We start from the raw sequence: 18617 nt of genomic DNA, 5'->3' as shown, positions 1-18617 counted from the left end.
ACTGCAGGGAAAACAACAAGTTGTTGTTTGGGCGCGGCTGCAGTATTGGAGGGTGGTCGGGAGCGACGTAGGGAGGATGGGGAAAGGGACATTGAAGATAAAGACCACCTCAGGAGAGAGATACAGCCAGATCATCACCCAAACCATCAGATACAACCCTTGAAGGGAGAAACGGCTGTCGTCGACTGCTGTGATAGAAATTTTAGCCAAAACTGAATGCAAAACCTTAATACAACACATATATAGGAAATGCCTAAAAAGCTATAAAACACAAACACAAATACAGATACGAACACAGGGATACAGGCACGACATGACATAATACGGGCGCAAGACATAATTAAAAAAAAAATAACACGACATTTTTTTATATTTAATTAATTATTAATATAAAAATTATATATTTTCAATATTCTTTATTAAAAAAATTCACAACAAAAAATTATGCAAGAATAAAATTTAGCTTCTTGAATTTAATTTATATTATAAAATCTTATGTTTATGAAAATTAGTTTTTAAAATTAGATATAATATGTTTTAAAAGAGTTCATCAAACTTATCTACTAAAATTTTAAAACTTCTGCGATTACTAATGCTCGGCTTCGACAAATACTGGATGCACCTTTGATGCTAGATTTAGATGAATGTTAGAGAGAACTTCAACACGACGAGAAATATAATGGTTTCGAATGTGAGGTATAATTAGGATTATACTTATATTTATAATTTTCTAGTTCTCATGTCCCATTTTCTCGAAATAGTGTTAAGCTCACACCCCATGTGGCGTTGAGGTGTCTCGGACATGTTTGTGCCTAACAAAAATTCATACATATTTTGTAGCATGTGGGAAGTGTCGGGTGTATTAGATAAGTGTCGGCGTCTGATACGTGTCTAACACGGGTACGACACATCTTTAGAAGTGTTGGTGTTATATAGCTAAACGGGAATGAAAAATAGTACGAAAAAAAAAACATAAGAAAAGAAAATGTAATTATTTCTAAGCCTCCCGCGATATATATAGTTTCACTGTACTGTAACCGCTACAATACTGCATCCATGGTACTGTAGCAGCTACAATACTGCATCCACGGTAAGCTACCGCGTCAATATCCTAGGGTTGAGGGGGCTTTAACCTCATTCGTAGAAACTTTTGTCTCATCATCATATGGCGTCAGGTTGATAACGTTGAAGGGGGCGGAAATGTTGTAATCTCCCTGTAAGTCAATTATGTTGGCGTTGACCTTCCAAAACACATCTTGATAAAATATGTATCTATCCAGCTTTGGCACAATCATAACTAAAATTGTAAGTGGATGAGTATCATCATGGACCAAGCTATCAAGCCATTAAATCTGTAATTAGTTTATTCCACTCTTTGTACTCGTCTGAGTGTGTCTGATAAAAAAGTATGTGAGGAGGAATTAACTTTGAGATGAAATTTGTGGTAGGGTGTACCACTCTCACTAGCAACCACTCAAGAGAGACATCTTTTTCACTGATAGGACCTGGTTCTCATTAAAGAATTCCCTTTCCCATCAAACTCCTAAGACAAATTTCAAGGATGGGGTTCACTCCTGTCTGTACATCTGGTTATGGGTACCATGTTGAACTGAATCTAACATCTGAATAATTCTATGTAAACTTCCAGTCATGGCACAAATGAGCCCTATTTTTTGATGTGCTGACATCCCTCAGTAGGGTCAACTCAGGAATGAGTCTATAGATCTGAATGGTATGAGTTTTTTTATCTGGGGTTGCATAACCTCTATTGCAGTTGTCGGAACTGAAGATTGCCTAGTACACTGACGTACAGTTGGTTGTGCAGTCTGGTTCAACATGCTCAAATCCACGACACTTGCAACATTTTTTTTGTTGTGATAGATTTAGGGATGTGGATTGGTTCCACCTTTACTCAAGTCTGAATCAATTTTTCCTCTGATGAGATCGTCTTGGGTGTTCTCCTGGGTGTACTCTGATTGTACGATCATGAGTTTAAACTCTGGCTGTAAGATGTGATCGCTTGGTAATGTGGTCTCTCTGCTTCTGAAGCTAGGATCTGAATATTTTGTCTGTAGTAAGCTGGTAGGAATTAGTGTTGTATCTCCCGCTTCATTTTTAGATTCTTCATTTCTCCCTTTCAACTCTCCAGATCATGATCAAGGGTAATCTCCCACTGGTTATCATCCTCAATGTTTGCAAGCCTCCGTTAAAGTTGGCAGATCTTACACTATATTTCATCTTGTGTAGGGTCCGACATGTATCTCTTTGGTGCCATGGTTTGGGTTTGAGATTTGTGGAAGTGGAAAGGGTTTTTGGTGGTAGGAAATAAATTTTTTAATTTATGGCAGATGTTCGATAATCCCTATGATAGGACTAGGGTTAGACTAGTTCTGATATCAAATGATACAAGAGTCAACTCACACCGTAATAGAAAAACAAATATTATTACTTGAAGCGACTAAGTTGTTGCAATCAACTCACTTGAAAAAAATAATATAATAACACGACTTCTCAAAATCTGAAATAGCAATAAACATGCCACAAATAATCAAATTATGGTGGGAAAACAACATAAAACAACAGGAAAAGACTGTTTTCAAGCTGTAACAAAGGGAATGTTGGCGGAAGCGATAGGGGATGCGGGGAACTGCAGGACAGCAAGAGGATGGCTGTTTGAGGTGACGACAACCAGGACAGGTGATTGAATTGGAGAAATTGCTGGAAAAATAACAAAAGGTGCGGCTGCAATAATGCACGTGGTTCAGGAGCGACGTGGGGAGGATGTGGAAAAGGTTAGGGAAGATAAACACCACCTCTAGAGAGAGATACAACCGGAGCACTACCTAACCCTCAAATACAACCCTCAAAGGGAGAAATTGACGCCGACAGCTGTCCTGATAGAAATCTGAGCCAAAGATGACTACCAAACCCTAATACAACACATATATATGAAATGACTAAAAGGAATGAATGATAATAGGAAAGAAAGCATAAAAAAGAAAATGAGACTATTTCGGCCCGGCTCCTGCGGTACTGTAGCAGCTACAATACTGCGCCCGCAATAAGCACTCGCGTCAGATGTGATACATATTATTTCAGAATTTACGACTTATTAATTTCTTAGATTTCGGAGGCAAAACACAGAATAAATATTTTTGCCAAGTTTCATATAAAGTATAAACCATTGGAGGACATTAGCATAGAATTTGTATTTGATTTGCCATGAAAATTGAGAAAATGTGATTATATTTTTATGGTGGTATATCATTGAAAAAATTACATATTTTATTTCATATCATAAAATAGTTGATGCATCTCATATTGCTAAAATATATTTTAATAAAATGAGGAATTATATAATGGAGTTTTAAGAATATATGTTGTCAATTATGTAGAAGAATGTATTTGTGTTGCGGCTTCATCTTCATTTTAGTGCACATAGTTATCTTTCTTTCTCTTCTCGTTATTGAAGATGCTTCAAAATTTTCCACCATTAATATTGATCTTGAGCTTGATGATTGTCAATTTGACTCTCATATTTTATGGAATATCTTTATACATAAAGATTCGTTCCACGGTTTGGAGTCATTCAATTAACTTGTATGTCTATATGACCGTAAAAAATTGGCAAGTTAACCTTCACCCCTGTCGGCACTAAAAAGTTGAGGAGTTGTAAAGTTATCGGCTGCTAGAATGGATATCTCAACTTTTAATTTAATTTAAATATAATTTGGAAAAAAATAATATTTTGGATTTTGAAAAATACAAAGCCGGACCGATCTCATATCCTCAGTAGTTTAAATAAACGAGTCTAATACCGCAAGTAATGTATTCATCCCGAATTATAGCCACACCATTTACTGGTAATGCTCGATTAAATAAACTAAAGATTGTATGACATCCGTTAAGTCTTCGAAACCATTTTTTATTATAAGCCGACAAGTTCCCCTATTTAATATGAAAGATTAAATAGAGTTTATATTAAGCTGCGTTCGGAAATGCTTCCTATAAGGGCAAACCCCTATAGTTAATTACATCATAGACAATCGAAGTTGCCTAAGAAAATTTTCGATAAAAATCAGAGGATATTATCTTCAAGGACTTCAAAGAAATAAGACTTTTCAACGAGATCGTACAAAAAAGTTTGAAAGGGGAATGACTCAAATTTAGAACATTTTATTTTTGGAATCCAAAGGAGTAAGAACTAGGGATGTCATAGATCCTGAGGAGAACTTCAGTGACTTCCGAAAACTATCATACTGTTTGACTTCCATTTTAGGGATTAGAATTATTGAATATTTAATCCTGCCAATTTTAGTAATTAGGGCTTACATTCCTGTAAAATGATAACACAAATAGTTTGGAAGATATGAGGATTTAGGTCGTAACGAATGACAACCTCGGAATCCTAAGACTAGTTAGGGCTTATATTGTATAGCAGAACCATACAAAGGCCTAAACATAAGTGAGAATTTATGTTACATAAGCAAACAACCTTGAAGTCCTATAGATTTATTGTTTAATTCTAAAGAGAAGATATGCTGTTGTAGATCCTCTTGCTGTAGAATGCTGCCCACAGGAAAGCTCTAAGCTCCTCGATGACGTAGCAGGTATTACTTTTAGAAATGTCAATTGAAGAGTTGAGAAAAATATCATGTTTTAGAAGTCACGTTTTCTAGTGTTTTCTAGACGTTTTCTAGTGTGTCAGGTCATGATGTCAAATCAAATGTCCCTATGGTTATGGTTCTTTAAATATTATGGGGCATATTAAAGTTGATTAGAGCATAACCGGTTAGGATACTACGGTTCTCTCGTTCCTGTATCACTATTTTCTTTCGGATTCACTTAGTCTAAATGAATTTACTAAACTCAACTTAATGAATTTTGTACTTTCATTTAAACCATGAGAAATCTCGTTAACAACTGTAGGTTACCTCCTCCGAGGGATTCCTGATCACCGAGGGATTCCCGATCATCTGATAGAGACGTTGCAATTGTTGTTTTGTGTTGTTTTGTGGTGTTTGTGATTAAAATTTGAGTTGTCTTATATTTTGAATATTGTGAGGTGAATTTCATCTTGATTGATTTTAGTTTTGATTTTGGTTTCAGTTTTGTGGCTATCCTAAGTTTCAGTTTTGTGGCTATCCTAAAGGTTTTAGTTTTGACATTCAGGGTGACATCATTTTTTAGCATGCAAGTTTATAAGCAAAAAGTGCAGTAAGGAAAAATACAGAAAAGGAAAGTACTGCAAACTGTAAATGCGTAACTGTCGAGTCTTCTCGTTCCTCCACCTAAAAGTTTAGTACTTGCAAGACACACACACACCCGCGCGCGCGCGCGCGCACACACACACACACACACACACACACATATATATATATATATAATTTTGCAGGAATTAAAACATGTTTATAAAAAAAGTAGAAAATACAAGTTTGATGCGTGTCTACCAGATCCTATGTCATATCTTATCGGGTCCAAATTTTGAGGATGATTCCATTAAGCAAATCATAATAAGTCCAGGTGTTCTTCAAGATCTCCGAAAGATCATGAAGAAGCTTCGGGTAATACCCTAGACATTTCACAGTCTCTGAAATTATCTTGAGTTCGTTTTGGTCTTATTATGTTTTCTATATAGTTCACCCAGTTAATACCCTTTATGCTCAGTGAATTTTGATGTTCTGATTATCCTTTAAATGATGTAATTATCACTTGGTATCTCACTTATGAATTATATGGGTAAAGACCCGTGGGGGCAACTTGACTTAATTAAGAAATTTAATTAATTAAATTTTTAAAGAATGAGCTTGTAGTGTTTTGAAAGATTTTGAATTAATTATAAATTATTTTCTAAACCTCATTAGATAAAATTTTGATTAAACCTAGTTCACGATTAAACCCATAAGATCTAATTGGTAGGTTTGTAATTTTAAGAAAAAATGTTTTCAACATTTATATTCTTAATCCTTATCATGAATTATGAATCATCTCAAAACGATTAGTTGGGGCTTAAAATTAGTGAGTTATGACCTTCTAAAATCAAACCCCTCACCTTAATATATTTCTATTTAAACATTCTTCTAAATTTCATTAATTTTGAAAAACTACAAATTTATCCTATACAAATTTATCCAAAATTACAAATTTATCCTTTATAAGACCAAAGTGAGATTTATTACTACCATTTATCCCTTCCATATTTCAGTCATCAAAATATATCAATTAAGATCATTTATTGTCAATTTAGCCCTTTAGTTAAGCCTAAATATTAATTAAACCTTAAATTACAAAATTACCCTTTTGCCTCTAAGCACTTAATACCTCATAATTCATTAAATTAGACTCCAATGACTTAAAAATTTTATGTCACCTCACTCATGGGTTAATTAAAACATCAGAGGAGAAAATGTGATTTTTATGAATTTATTTAATTTTATAATTATTTTTAATGCAAAAATAAGGATGTTTCAATGAAAATTTAATAACTCAATCAAAATAAAACCTCTGTTCTTAAGAAGATCATTGGAGGTTCACCTAGGTCAGAGGACCACTTGGGTCAATTTTCATGATTTTTAGAGGTTTAATTTAATTATTAGAATTATTTGTTTTTTTAGCATTAATTAAATATAAAATAGATATCTCAACACCCGTTTTAATTTAATTTAATATATATAATTTGAAAAAATAGTATTTTGGATTTTGGAAAATACAAGACCGTATCGATCTCATATCCCCAGTAGTTTAAATAAACGAGTTTAATACTGCAAGTAATGCATTCATCCCGAAGGATAAACACACCACTTACTCGTAAGACTCGATTAAATAAACTAAAGATTGTATTACATCCGTTAAGTTTGCGAAATCATTTTTATTATAAGCCGACAAGTTCCCCTATTTAATATGAAAGATTAAATAGAGTTTATATTAAGCTGCGTTCGGAAATGCTTCCTATAAGGGCAAACCCCTATAGTTAATTACATCATAGACAATCGAAGTTGCCTAAGAAAATTTTCGATAAAAATCAGAGGATATTATCTTCAAGGACTTCAAAGAAATAAGACTTTTCAACGAGATCGTACAAAAAAGTTTGAAAGGGGAATGACTCAAATTTAGAACATTTTATTTTTGGAATCCAAAGGAGTAAGAACTAGGGATGTCATAGATCCTGAGGAGAACTTCAGTGACTTCCGAAAACTATCATACTGTTTGACTTCCATTTTAGGGATTAGAATTATTGAATATTTAATCCTGCCAATTTTAGTAATTAGGGCTTACATTCCTGTAAAATGATAACACAAATAGTTTGGAAGATATGAGGATTTAGGTCGTAACGAATGACAACCTCGGAATCCTAAGACTAGTTAGGGCTTATATTGTATAGCAGAACCATACAAAGGCCTAAACATAAGTGAGAATTTATGTTACATAAGCAAACAACCTTGAAGTCCTATAGATTTATTGTTTAATTCTAAAGAGAAGATATGCTGTTGTAGATCCTCTTGCTGTAGAATGCTGCCCACAGGAAAGCTCTAAGCTCCTCGATGACGTAGCAGGTATTACTTTTAGAAATGTCAATTGAAGAGTTGAGAAAAATATCATGTTTTAGAAGTCACGTTTTCTAGTGTGTCAGGTCATGATGTCAAATCAAATGTCCCTATGGTTATGGTTCTTTAAATATTATGGGGCATATTAAAGTTGATTAGAGCATAACCGGTTAGGATACTACGGTTCTCTCGTTCCTGTATCACTATTTTCTTTCGGATTCACTTAGTCTAAATGAATTTACTAAACTCAACTTAATGAATTTTGTACTTTCATTTAAACCATGAGAAATCTCGTTAACAACCGCATGTTACCTCCTCCGAGGGATTCCCGATCATCTGATAGAGACGTCTTAATTTGTTGCAATTGTTGTTTTGTGGTGTTTGTGATTAAAATTTGAGTTGTCTTATATTTTGAATATTGTGAGGTGAATTTCATCTTGATTGATTTTAGTTTTGATTTTGGTTTCAGTTTTGTGGCTATCCTAAAGGTTTTAGTTTTGACATTCAGGGTGACATCATTTTTTAGCATGCAAGTTTATAAGCAAAAAGTGCAGTAAGGAAAAATACAGAAAAGGAAAGTACTGCAAACTGTAAATGCGTAACTGTCGAGTCTTCTCGTTCCTCCACCTAAAAGTTTAGTACTTGCAAGACACACACACACCCGCGCGCGCGCGCGCGCACACACACACACACACACACACACACATATATATATATATATAATTTTGCAGGAATTAAAACATGTTTATAAAAAAAGTAGAAAATACAAGTTTGATGCGTGTCTACCAGATCCTATGTCATATCTTATCGGGTCCAAATTTTGAGGATGATTCCATTAAGCAAATCATAATAAGTCCAGGTGTTCTTCAAGATCTCCGAAAGATCATGAAGAAGCTTCGGGTAATACCCTAGACATTTCACAGTCTCTGAAATTATCTTGAGTTCGTTTTGGTCTTATTATGTTTTCTATATAGTTCACCCAGTTAATACCCTTTATGCTCAGTGAATTTTGATGTTCTGATTATCCTTTAAATGATGTAATTATCACTTGGTATCTCACTTATGAATTATATGGGTAAAGACCCGTGGGGGCAACTTGACTTAATTAAGAAATTTAATTAATTAAATTTTTAAAGAATGAGCTTGTAGTGTTTTGAAAGATTTTGAATTAATTATAAATTATTTTCTAAACCTCATTAGATAAAATTTTGATTAAACCTAGTTCACGATTAAACCCATAAGATCTAATTGGTAGGTTTGTAATTTTAAGAAAAAATGTTTTCAACATTTATATTCTTAATCCTTATCATGAATTATGAATCATCTCAAAACGATTAGTTGGGGCTTAAAATTAGTGAGTTATGACCTTCTAAAATCAAACCCCTCACCTTAATATATTTCTATTTAAACATTTTCTAAATTTCATTAATTTTAAAAAATTACAAATTTATCCTTTATAAGACCAAAGTGAGATTTATTACTACCATTTATCCCTTCCATATTTCAGTCATCAAAATATATCAATTAAGATCATTTATTGTCAATTTAGCCCTTTAGTTAAGCCTAAATATTAATTAAACCTTAAATTACAAAATTACCCTTTTGCCTCTAAGCACTTAATACCTCATAATTCATTAAATTAGACTCCAATGACTTAAAAATTTTATGTCACCTCACTCATGGGTTAATTAAAACATCAGAGGAGAAAATGTGATTTTTATGAATTTATTTAATTTTATAATTATTTTTAATGCAAAAATAAGGATGTTTCAATGAAAATTTAATAACTCAATCAAAATAAAACCTCTGTTCTTAAGAAGATCATTGGAGGTTCACCTAGGTCAGAGGACCACTTGGGTCAATTTTCATGATTTTTAGAGGTTTAATTTAATTATTAGAATTATTTGTTTTTTTAGCATTAATTAAATATAAAATACTATTCAAGTGGAAAATTAATTTTTATATTTTTATTAAATCTCTCTGAGCCCGGGGAATCCAAAGAAACAAATTTCATATTTTTGTGATTTATATTTTAATTATTGAAATTATTTTAATTATATTTATATTTTAATTATTGAAATTATTTTAGTGAGAAATTAGAGAAAATTCATTTTAAGCCTTTAGAAATTAATATCTTGACTTAGAAAATTATGAAATTTTTTTTTAATTTGTTCTAGGTGATCAGCAAACTAAATATGATATTTTAGTGTGTTTTACAATTTTTGAAATTTTATAATTTTTAATTGTTTTTTTAATTTTTTAAATGCTTAAAAATAACTAAAAAATGAAGTGTTTATTTTAATTCCAATTTTATTTTTCTTAGGTTCCTCTGGTCACAAGGAGCTTACAAAGCTAATTTTGGTAGTTTTTTGAGTTGTAATTTAATTATTATAATTATTTTAATGCCAAAAATGTGATTTCACTTGATTAATCCATTTGAATAATTAAATCAACTCCAATTGACTTGAAATTTTTATGGAAAACTCCTCTAACATTAAATTACTGTGGATAATGATTTTCATGCCATTTACATTTATAATTACTCCAAGTTAATTTTATTTCATTTTTTAGGGTTAGTGACAATTAGGATTATTTTAAATGATTTAAACCAAATTTATATTTTTCCTAAGGCCTTATGACCATAGTGAACCTACTAAAACAAAGTTTGTATTTTTCTGATGAGTACTTTTTTTCTGGTGAGTACTTTAATTTTTATAATTATTTTACCAAAATAGACATAATATACTTGAAAAATAGAGATCTCTGTCTAGAGATTTTTCCAGACCTTGGAAAAATCAAGGAAGATCCCTCATGACAGAGAGAACCAAAGCCCCAAAAATCAAGTCATGGTATCATGTCATGGTGAAATGTCTATGCAAATGGAGAATCAAAATAAGAAAAACATCATTTAATTAATTAAAAATCATACATGCATAAAAAAAAATATGAAACCATTTCCACATTGTTCTCCTCTGTTTACTGAGCAAGAGGGTATTTTTATTTTGATTTTTGTGATTTTTCTACTTAAACCAGTCAGCGCTGACTGGATCGTCGTACGCGTCGAACCGACGCATGTCGCAGCGGGATTGGGCGCCGCCGTCCGAGTCAGCCCTCCATTCATGCATCGAAGCATCGTCCGGCCGCATCAGGACCCTCCATTAGATACATGCTCGATCAAACGGTCCTCCTTCATCGTCCCCGATGGACTGAACTCGCGAGCCGTCCAACTTCAAACCTTAATATCTTTCTCGATTCTTAACCAAATTAAGTGCGGTTTGTTCTTATAGACTCGTCTTGACTAGGAGAACATATCTATACGGTTGATCAAACCTTAAATTAAGTCTATAAGCATGAAGAGTTAAATGAAGCTCGGTTTAGGGTTATGGTTCAATATCTTTGCCCGAGAATTGTGGTCTCGAGTGGGTGCTTCCAAAAGCTTGCTTTGAGTCCAAAGAGCTCCTAGATGAAGCCTCAAGCAATGGTGAAATGCCTAGACCCAAATTCGACCAAGGCCGATTTGGGGGTTCGATCAAAGTTTAATTTAGGGTGCTCTAGTGATGGGGCTTTTGTGGGGGATCTTCTTCTGTCACTGTTGGGATGGTGTGAGTGCAATTAATTTTGAGTTTGGTGAAGTTTTGGGGGGTGTCCTGTTTCGGGCTTGAATTTGAGCTTCAAAATTGAGCTCGAGCAGTGGGCTTGAGTGGCTAAGGATGATTGGGTTGAACTCAAGAGGTCTTGAAGAAACTCTGGAAGCAATTTGACAGAGTTTCCCCAAGGAATTTCAAGCTTTCTTGGTTTGGCCATGGAGGGTGGATTTAAATAGAGGGGGAAGGAGAGGCCATTAGGGGCAATTGGTGGGTGCTTTGGGTTGCTTATGTGGATGCCAACAAGGTACAACAATCCAATTGGAATGAGACAGCTTGGATGAGTTTAATTTGAGTTTTAGCCAAGGGGGAGCATTTGGGCTTGGCTTTTCCAGCAGCCTAGGTGGCCGACCGGCCACACTCAGGTCACCATCCAGTCCAGGGAGGTTAGGGCTTGCGTTCGGTGAAGTCAATTGGGTTTGGGCATGTGTAAAGACATTGAATTGAAATAGTATGGGGGAAGAACTATTTTGGGTCAATTTAGGTCAAAATATTGTTTGGGGCTGGGTTCACCCTTCAATGAAGGTTTGGGCTGAAGAAAATCAGATGGCTCAGCTCAATCATCATGGTGAGATCTTTATCCAAGGAGATTTGGCTAAACATGGGTTAGAGTGATTCATGGGAGGGGTTAAAAGAATCTTAAGGATATTTGAAAGTAGCTTGGCCTCTTTCCACTAATGGTATGGTGATGTGGCATGGCTTTCATGACTTATCTATGGCTTGGGAGTGGCTTCATGACATGTCCTTGACTTGGCTAATTTTCATGAGAAGGGATTTTTGAATTTATAAGATATTTTTGTGGAGTTTCACATGATGCTTGATTTGGAATGATTTGATCTTGAATTTAGGACTTTAAGAATTATTTTAATCAAATGGATGATGAAGAAAAAGAATTGTCATGTGGGCTTTGGATTTGAGCTTTTGAAATTATATGTAGTGGGCTTGGGCTTTTGAAATTGAGGTTGAATTTGGGCTAATTGAATGTTGAGTTTGGTGTAGGAGTATTTCATGAAAAATTTGAAAAAATTTCAAGTGATTTTGAATTGAATTGGAGGTCTAATTTAGTGGATTTAGGCATATGGTCAAAATTGAGACTTTTTTATTTGAGTGAAGTTGAGCTTGCAATTGAATAAAATTGGGCTTGAATTTTGTTTAAAGTAGGATTGTGAATGCTGAATTTTGATTTGGAATTGAAATTGGGCAAGATTGGAGCTAATTGAGCCAAAATTAGGGTTAATTTGAGGACATTTAGGCCTTTGAGGGTAAATTGGGGCTTTTGGTCAAATTGGGTAAAATTAGTCAAATTTGGCTAATATGATGGTCAAAAATTAAAATTGGGAATATTTGGGATGATTTTGAAATTTTTGGAAATTTTTGGAATTTTTGAAACTTTTAGGTCATGAGGGGCATTTTGGTAATTTTGACAATTTTTTGGGGGTATTTTGAGAATTCGGTGATTTTGGTGAATTTTGGTCAATTTAAGTAGTGGAGAGTGGCTTGAGATGTTTTTTGGGCAAATTTGGGTATTTTGGGTAATTTTGAGATTTTTGGCAAAAATTAGGGTGTAGGGGTATTTTGGTAATTTGGTGATTTTTGGCCAAAATGGGCCAATAAGCCATGAAACAATACCAAACCAATAGGAGCCATATGAGGATTCATTTTGGATGCTCAATATGCTGGCTCTAACCATCTTAGCCAAAGACTAGGGGTATAGGTCCATCTATATGAGCTTTTCAGAAGGAGTCAGGAGACCAACCTAAGGGGTCCTAGGATTTGGGTTGTGTAAGAAAGTGTGTGCAAGCTAGCCCAACTAAAACCAACTCACCCAGGTTAGTTCTAAGGTCTGACCATCCTATATGGGACTCCCCTTGAGGGGACTCCCCTTGAGCTCCTCTCCATAGTGACCCCACGTACTAAGTGCTAGAGGTTAGGACCAACATGTCGAACTTCAAGTTGAGTAAAGAAGGGTTTAAAATTTCTAATGGTGATGATTCTTTTTCTAGTTCTCTAGGAATAGTCAACAGAAAAGTTTTATGACTAGACCCTAAACTACTAAAGAGAAAAAAAACTAGACCTAAACTAAAAATGAGGTCAACAACCCCATATTCATTATCTCTTCTTTGATATTCAATGCAAAATCATCAGAACATTGATTCATCAGTACTGAATTACTCTTGTTGGAAGGGTTAACTTCCTCCTCTCGGCTCGGCGAGTCACCATTATGCCTACGAGTGCTTTTTTGATCTGGCAGATCTTCTTTTGAATTCAATAATCCTTTATGTAAGTGGAGGATTTCCACTTGATATCCTTTATTTTGAGCTCTTGGACACCCCTTGTGTTTTTCTTGGCGGCATGATGGGTCCTCCTCAATTTTGGTTTTTTTGGCCGAATGTTGGAAAGGGTATGGGGGCCCTTTTTTTACAGTTAGAGTTTGATTTGGTGGACGTTTGGAAAGTTTAGAATATAAAATTTTGGTCCACAACAAGATCTAGTGTTAAGGTTATAAAATTGGATTAGAATTTGGCACTAATACCAAATGACAATGACATAGGGTTTCTAGATGGTTTTGAAGGATGAAAAAATGACGTAATGATATTTTGCAAGATGATAAGGAGGTGAGAAATTGAAAATAACATTGTATGTGGAGGGAATTTTGGGGCGAAAGCTGCTTTCCTTGTATAGTACAGTTAAAGTAAAGCATGGCATTGAGGAGGACCCACCACCTATTCCCAAACAAGCTATATGTACTCCACTTTCAAATGGACGTATGATACAACATTCCTTGGAGCAAAAAATTAGATAAAACAATCTCTTAATAGTTTCAAATTCAAGCAAATGTCCCCCAACATGTTTTAAACAACATATTTATATTGACGCAAATAAAAACCCCTAATTCAATTTTAAATAAAGCAAAATAATGGGCCCAAAATGGTCGGCCTGCCCCTGTGGGCTGGAAAATTCCTGTAATGGGTTCTTTTGGACGGAAATATCACCTCTATCCCAGTTCGTGTCACGCTCCGTCATCAGCACAGTGTTCAAGGACAATATTTTTATGGAAACTAAACTCACTTAGCATTTTTCTCGTAACTTCTTCAATGCCTCAAAAATATTTTCTTAAGATGAGCCAAATGATTAGCTTGAGTATTGTTTTAGATTAGATGTTATCAAAATCTAAACACCAAAAATTTTCTAATGAAAAATTACAAAACATAATTCCTTGTGTTCATAAAAGTACTAGATACCCTAGGCATTACCATTTATTTATATAATTCTTATTTAATTTGAAAAGCAAATTTTCGTGCATCTTCTTCTCTTATTCTAACTTGATTTTAGCTACTCAAATCATTGTTTGAAAATAACATTGCAGTAATTATCGTTTCCAGCATGTTATCCAAATGAGGAATATAGCATTTGCATTTGATGATGATTTTATTCATAGCATTACTGTATACATATCTTATGCAATCCTTCTTTGGTGTGAGCAAGCACAATTTTAAGACTCGTACTTTTTAATAAACCACTTTCAATCATATTCTACCTTAAGAGGAGCTATGATGCAATACATGACATTCAAAGAATTATCCAATAAAGTTTCTTCATAATCCACTAATTTCTCATAGAATTGATAAACTTCAACAAGTTCATATTAGAAAGCTCAAGAGCATAATGAATAATTTGATTACACTTAACAGTGTTTTGGCAAACAGTTAGTGCCAGATGAAGATGTAGTTGATTATTCTTTATTATCCTTATTGATTTTAGTGTTACCACCTTTAGATATGGTAGTTGCACCTTTCTGAAATTGATTACTTTAATGAATTGATGTACTTCTTAAATAAATAGTAACTCTTTTAGACACAAAAAATTTTAATATTTGTTTGAAGTCTATTGTAAGTTGAAAAATACGTTTGATAATGGTGTGTGGTTAGTTATCGTTTCTTTGGCTAAGAGGTGTCAAACCAGAGTTAAATATATTTAGTGTTATTTTTGGATCTTTAATGAATTTAGAACATAACAAGAATTTCTTTGAAGTTGTTCATGTATTTAATAATAATTTTGTTCCTTGTTTTAGAGAATTAAATTCATTAAAAATATATTATTATCTGACAAAAGGCAATCATTTTTCTTTTATATGTTCTTTAATTAAAGCCTTCCTATTGTAAACTCCCTCCTTAATCTCTCTCCGCATCTTCATTTTCTTCCGATAAATTTTAACTTGATCAACTAATTTCACTTTTACAAATTTTATTTGTCTTTTATCAAACATGGTCTGTTGTTCAAAAAATATATTTGTGTGGTAGCCAATTATGAAAAAATTCATGATCACTTTTACCATCATAGGTAGACGTTTTAGCCATGATATTTCTGCATATATCTTCATTTATGTCAATGTTTGGCGTCAATCATTTCATAAGTATCATTGTTAAAGACTGCAATTATCTCTCCAGATGATCAAATTAATGTCTTCATGTATTTGATTTTATCTGTTCATCAATTAAGTCAATTAAGTTTGCAAAGCAGTTCAAATTGCTTTTAATGATCTGTTAAGTTACCTTATAATTAGGCCAACTTGTCTGTGACATTGTGGCACAATATAAAGGCTTTGATTTTTTTTTTGCTTGGTGACTTAGCATTAGGGTTTTCTAATGCGATTATTATTCTTTGAATTAAAAAAAAAAAAAAGAAGAAGAATCTCAAATTCCAAGCTGTCAATGAAGTCAGCAATTCACTATGTTTAAATGAAGATAAATAATAATTGTTTTTAAGGTGAATTGATAATGAAATGATAGCAAATTTGGAAGAATTTCAGCTAAAATTTGTACATCAATAAAGTTAGTGAGTAAATGAATTCCAGAAAAGTAGATTTCTGATGTATCAAGTTTCAACTAAAATCAATTTAAACTAACCAATAACAAATTATGTAGAAGAAACATACGAAGAACAAATTTACCAAGGTCAAGAAAAATCAAGTTTCATGCTTGTACAAAGAGATGACTTTTCTTAGAACCAGGTATTAGTGTTTACAGCGCACTCAAAGGAATTACTTATTGAACATGCTCTCAGAAAATTGTAAAACTGAAAGAGAATTTTTTATCAAGCCTAAAATTTATGAATTACATGCGTTGAACTGTTGGACTCACGTTACATTGATTGAAAAGATTTGCATAGGATTGCTCTTATTCTGAGCTTAAATTTATTCCATGAGATAAAAAAGTTCTCTATTAATTTTGAAATTCCAAATCAGTTAAACAACAAATTGCTAATCTCATTCCACAATTTCACACCAATTCATATCCACATGGTTTGTACATGAGAGTGACAGAGGTAAGATGAGGCCAAAATTGCTAATCCACAAGCAGAAAAAGTGCAGGTCAGCCTCTCCAGACGGCCTCCATTTTCTTAAATGAATAGTGGCAAGAACCACACCATCACCTGTATATCCAGGTCAACTTCAAATTAAGAATTGTTAAATAATTACTTTGGCCAATTTTACTTGCCTGGTGTCATGATTTGTGGAATGTAGTGCTTTGTGGAACAACATCAAGCATTGGCATAAATGCTCTGACACTGAGCTAGTGTTCTTTGACAGTGTAGGAGGATCAAGGGATGGGTAGGATATGGATAAGAAGAGGAACATAGAGGAAAATGGCAGTGACGGCTGAAAATGGGGGCACCTTCTGCTTGACAGCAGGATGGATGCAGAAAAAAGGCAGGTAGACAGCGGATGCAGAGATATGGAAAGGTTTTCGGATGTCTAGGGGAGATCACCAGCTAGATCCAATTGGGTTACAATCACATCACTTAAGAGGATCAAGGAAACTGCACTCAGACAAGAAAAAAACTAGAGAGAATAATCTCTATACATAAAATCAAAGCAAAAAGTTTCCAAACTGAAGTTCACAACATATTTAAATGTCCAAAGGCTGAAGAAACCCTAATTAATTAATTTGCCTAAAGGGCCATACAACCATGAGGGCTGGAAATGTTGAACCAGTCTGACGTGTGACCGCTCCACACGGGATTGACGGGATTTGCAATCCCCTTTCCGTGATACTTCGTGTTCTGCTGTTTCCCCAAATCTTGCGAACCCTTTTTTGCGAAACGAGTGAGTCTCTCTAGGAGAACTATTTTAGGATTTTTTCTGCATTTGGACATTTAAATATGTTGTTTGGACACTTTTTGTTTTGATTTTATGTATAGTGATTATTCTCTCTAGTTTTTTTATTGCTTGAATGCAATATCCTTGATCCTCTCAAGTGATGTGCCTATAACCCGACTGGATCAAGGATGTGCTCATCGATCCATATATTATTTTTTTTTTCTGATCTTTTTCCTATTTTATTACTTTTACTTGGGGGTTTTTTTAGGAGAAAACTATTTATATCTTGTTATTTTCTATTTTCTTATACTTTTTATTATTGTTATTGTTTTGGGAAACTTTATTCTCTATTTTATGCCCTTCAGAATGTTGTATCCTTTCCTTTTAGCAAGTGATATGTCTTTATCTTGCTTAGGAACATGTGGTGGAACCTTCTCGCTGCTCGTACCTCATCATTTTGTGGTTCTTCTCATTGTTTTCAGTAGAGACAACTGCTAAACGACACCTAATCCATCCAAACATTATAGGACTCACATAGTTTCACCCCCTTGCTCTTCCAAAACCACCTCTCCGCAAAATCAACTTGTCAAATACCTTCATGGAGTCCTAAAATGATATAATCTGGTATCGGAGTTCGACAAGCCCTAGGCCTCGCATATTTTCATCCTCTGGCTCTTCCACAACCATCTCCCAGTGAAATCCGCTTCCCAAGTATTTTCTAGGAGCTCAAAAATGTTATCATCTGATATCAGAGCCTGACAAGCCTTAAACTTCACATATTTTCATGTCTCGCTCTTCTACAACAATCTCCCACAAAATCCGCTTCCAAATACTTATTTAGGAGCCCTAAAACGGTATCATCTTGTATTAGAGATCGATAGACCCTAAATTGTTAGGGATTGATTCTTCCTATACCTTAACCAAGATTTCATACAATCTAACCCAACTCCCAGACCAAAATTTTTTTTTAATTAATCATTTCTAACACAATTCTTATCTTGCTAAATTTTCAAATCCAACATTTCAACCATTTTTTTCTAACAAGTAGTGTGTATGTATCTTGCTTAGGAGCAGATAATGGAACCTCCGCGCTGATGGTACCTTATCATTTTGTGATTCTTTTTGCTGTTTTCAGCAGGGACAGCTGCCGAACGACGCCTACCAAAATCGAAATGTTGTAGGACCCTCATATTTTCATCCCCTCGCACTTCCTCAATCACCTCCCCACGAAATCCGCTTCCCAAATATCTTCTAGGTGTCATAGAACGGTATCCTATGATATCATAGCCCGACAAGCCCGAGGCCTCGCATATTTTCATCCCGCCGCTC

The 18617-nt window shown here is 34.1% G+C and overlaps 1 protein-coding gene across 1 annotated transcript in view; it reads left to right on the top strand.

Annotated features, from left to right (window-relative positions):
- LOC110028533 (phosphoglucomutase, cytoplasmic) overlaps nucleotides 1–18617 on the top strand; it is a 50854-nt gene that overhangs the window by 2951 nt on the left and 29286 nt on the right. The gene's annotated exons all lie outside the window — the stretch shown is intronic.

This window comes from Phalaenopsis equestris, unplaced genomic scaffold, assembly GCF_001263595.1.
Source record: "Phalaenopsis equestris unplaced genomic scaffold, ASM126359v1 Scaffold000513, whole genome shotgun sequence".
NCBI classification, from domain to species: Eukaryota; Viridiplantae; Streptophyta; class Magnoliopsida; order Asparagales; family Orchidaceae; genus Phalaenopsis; species Phalaenopsis equestris.
Note: the sequence above shows the minus strand (reverse complement) of the source record. Positions and strands in the feature narration are given on the sequence as shown.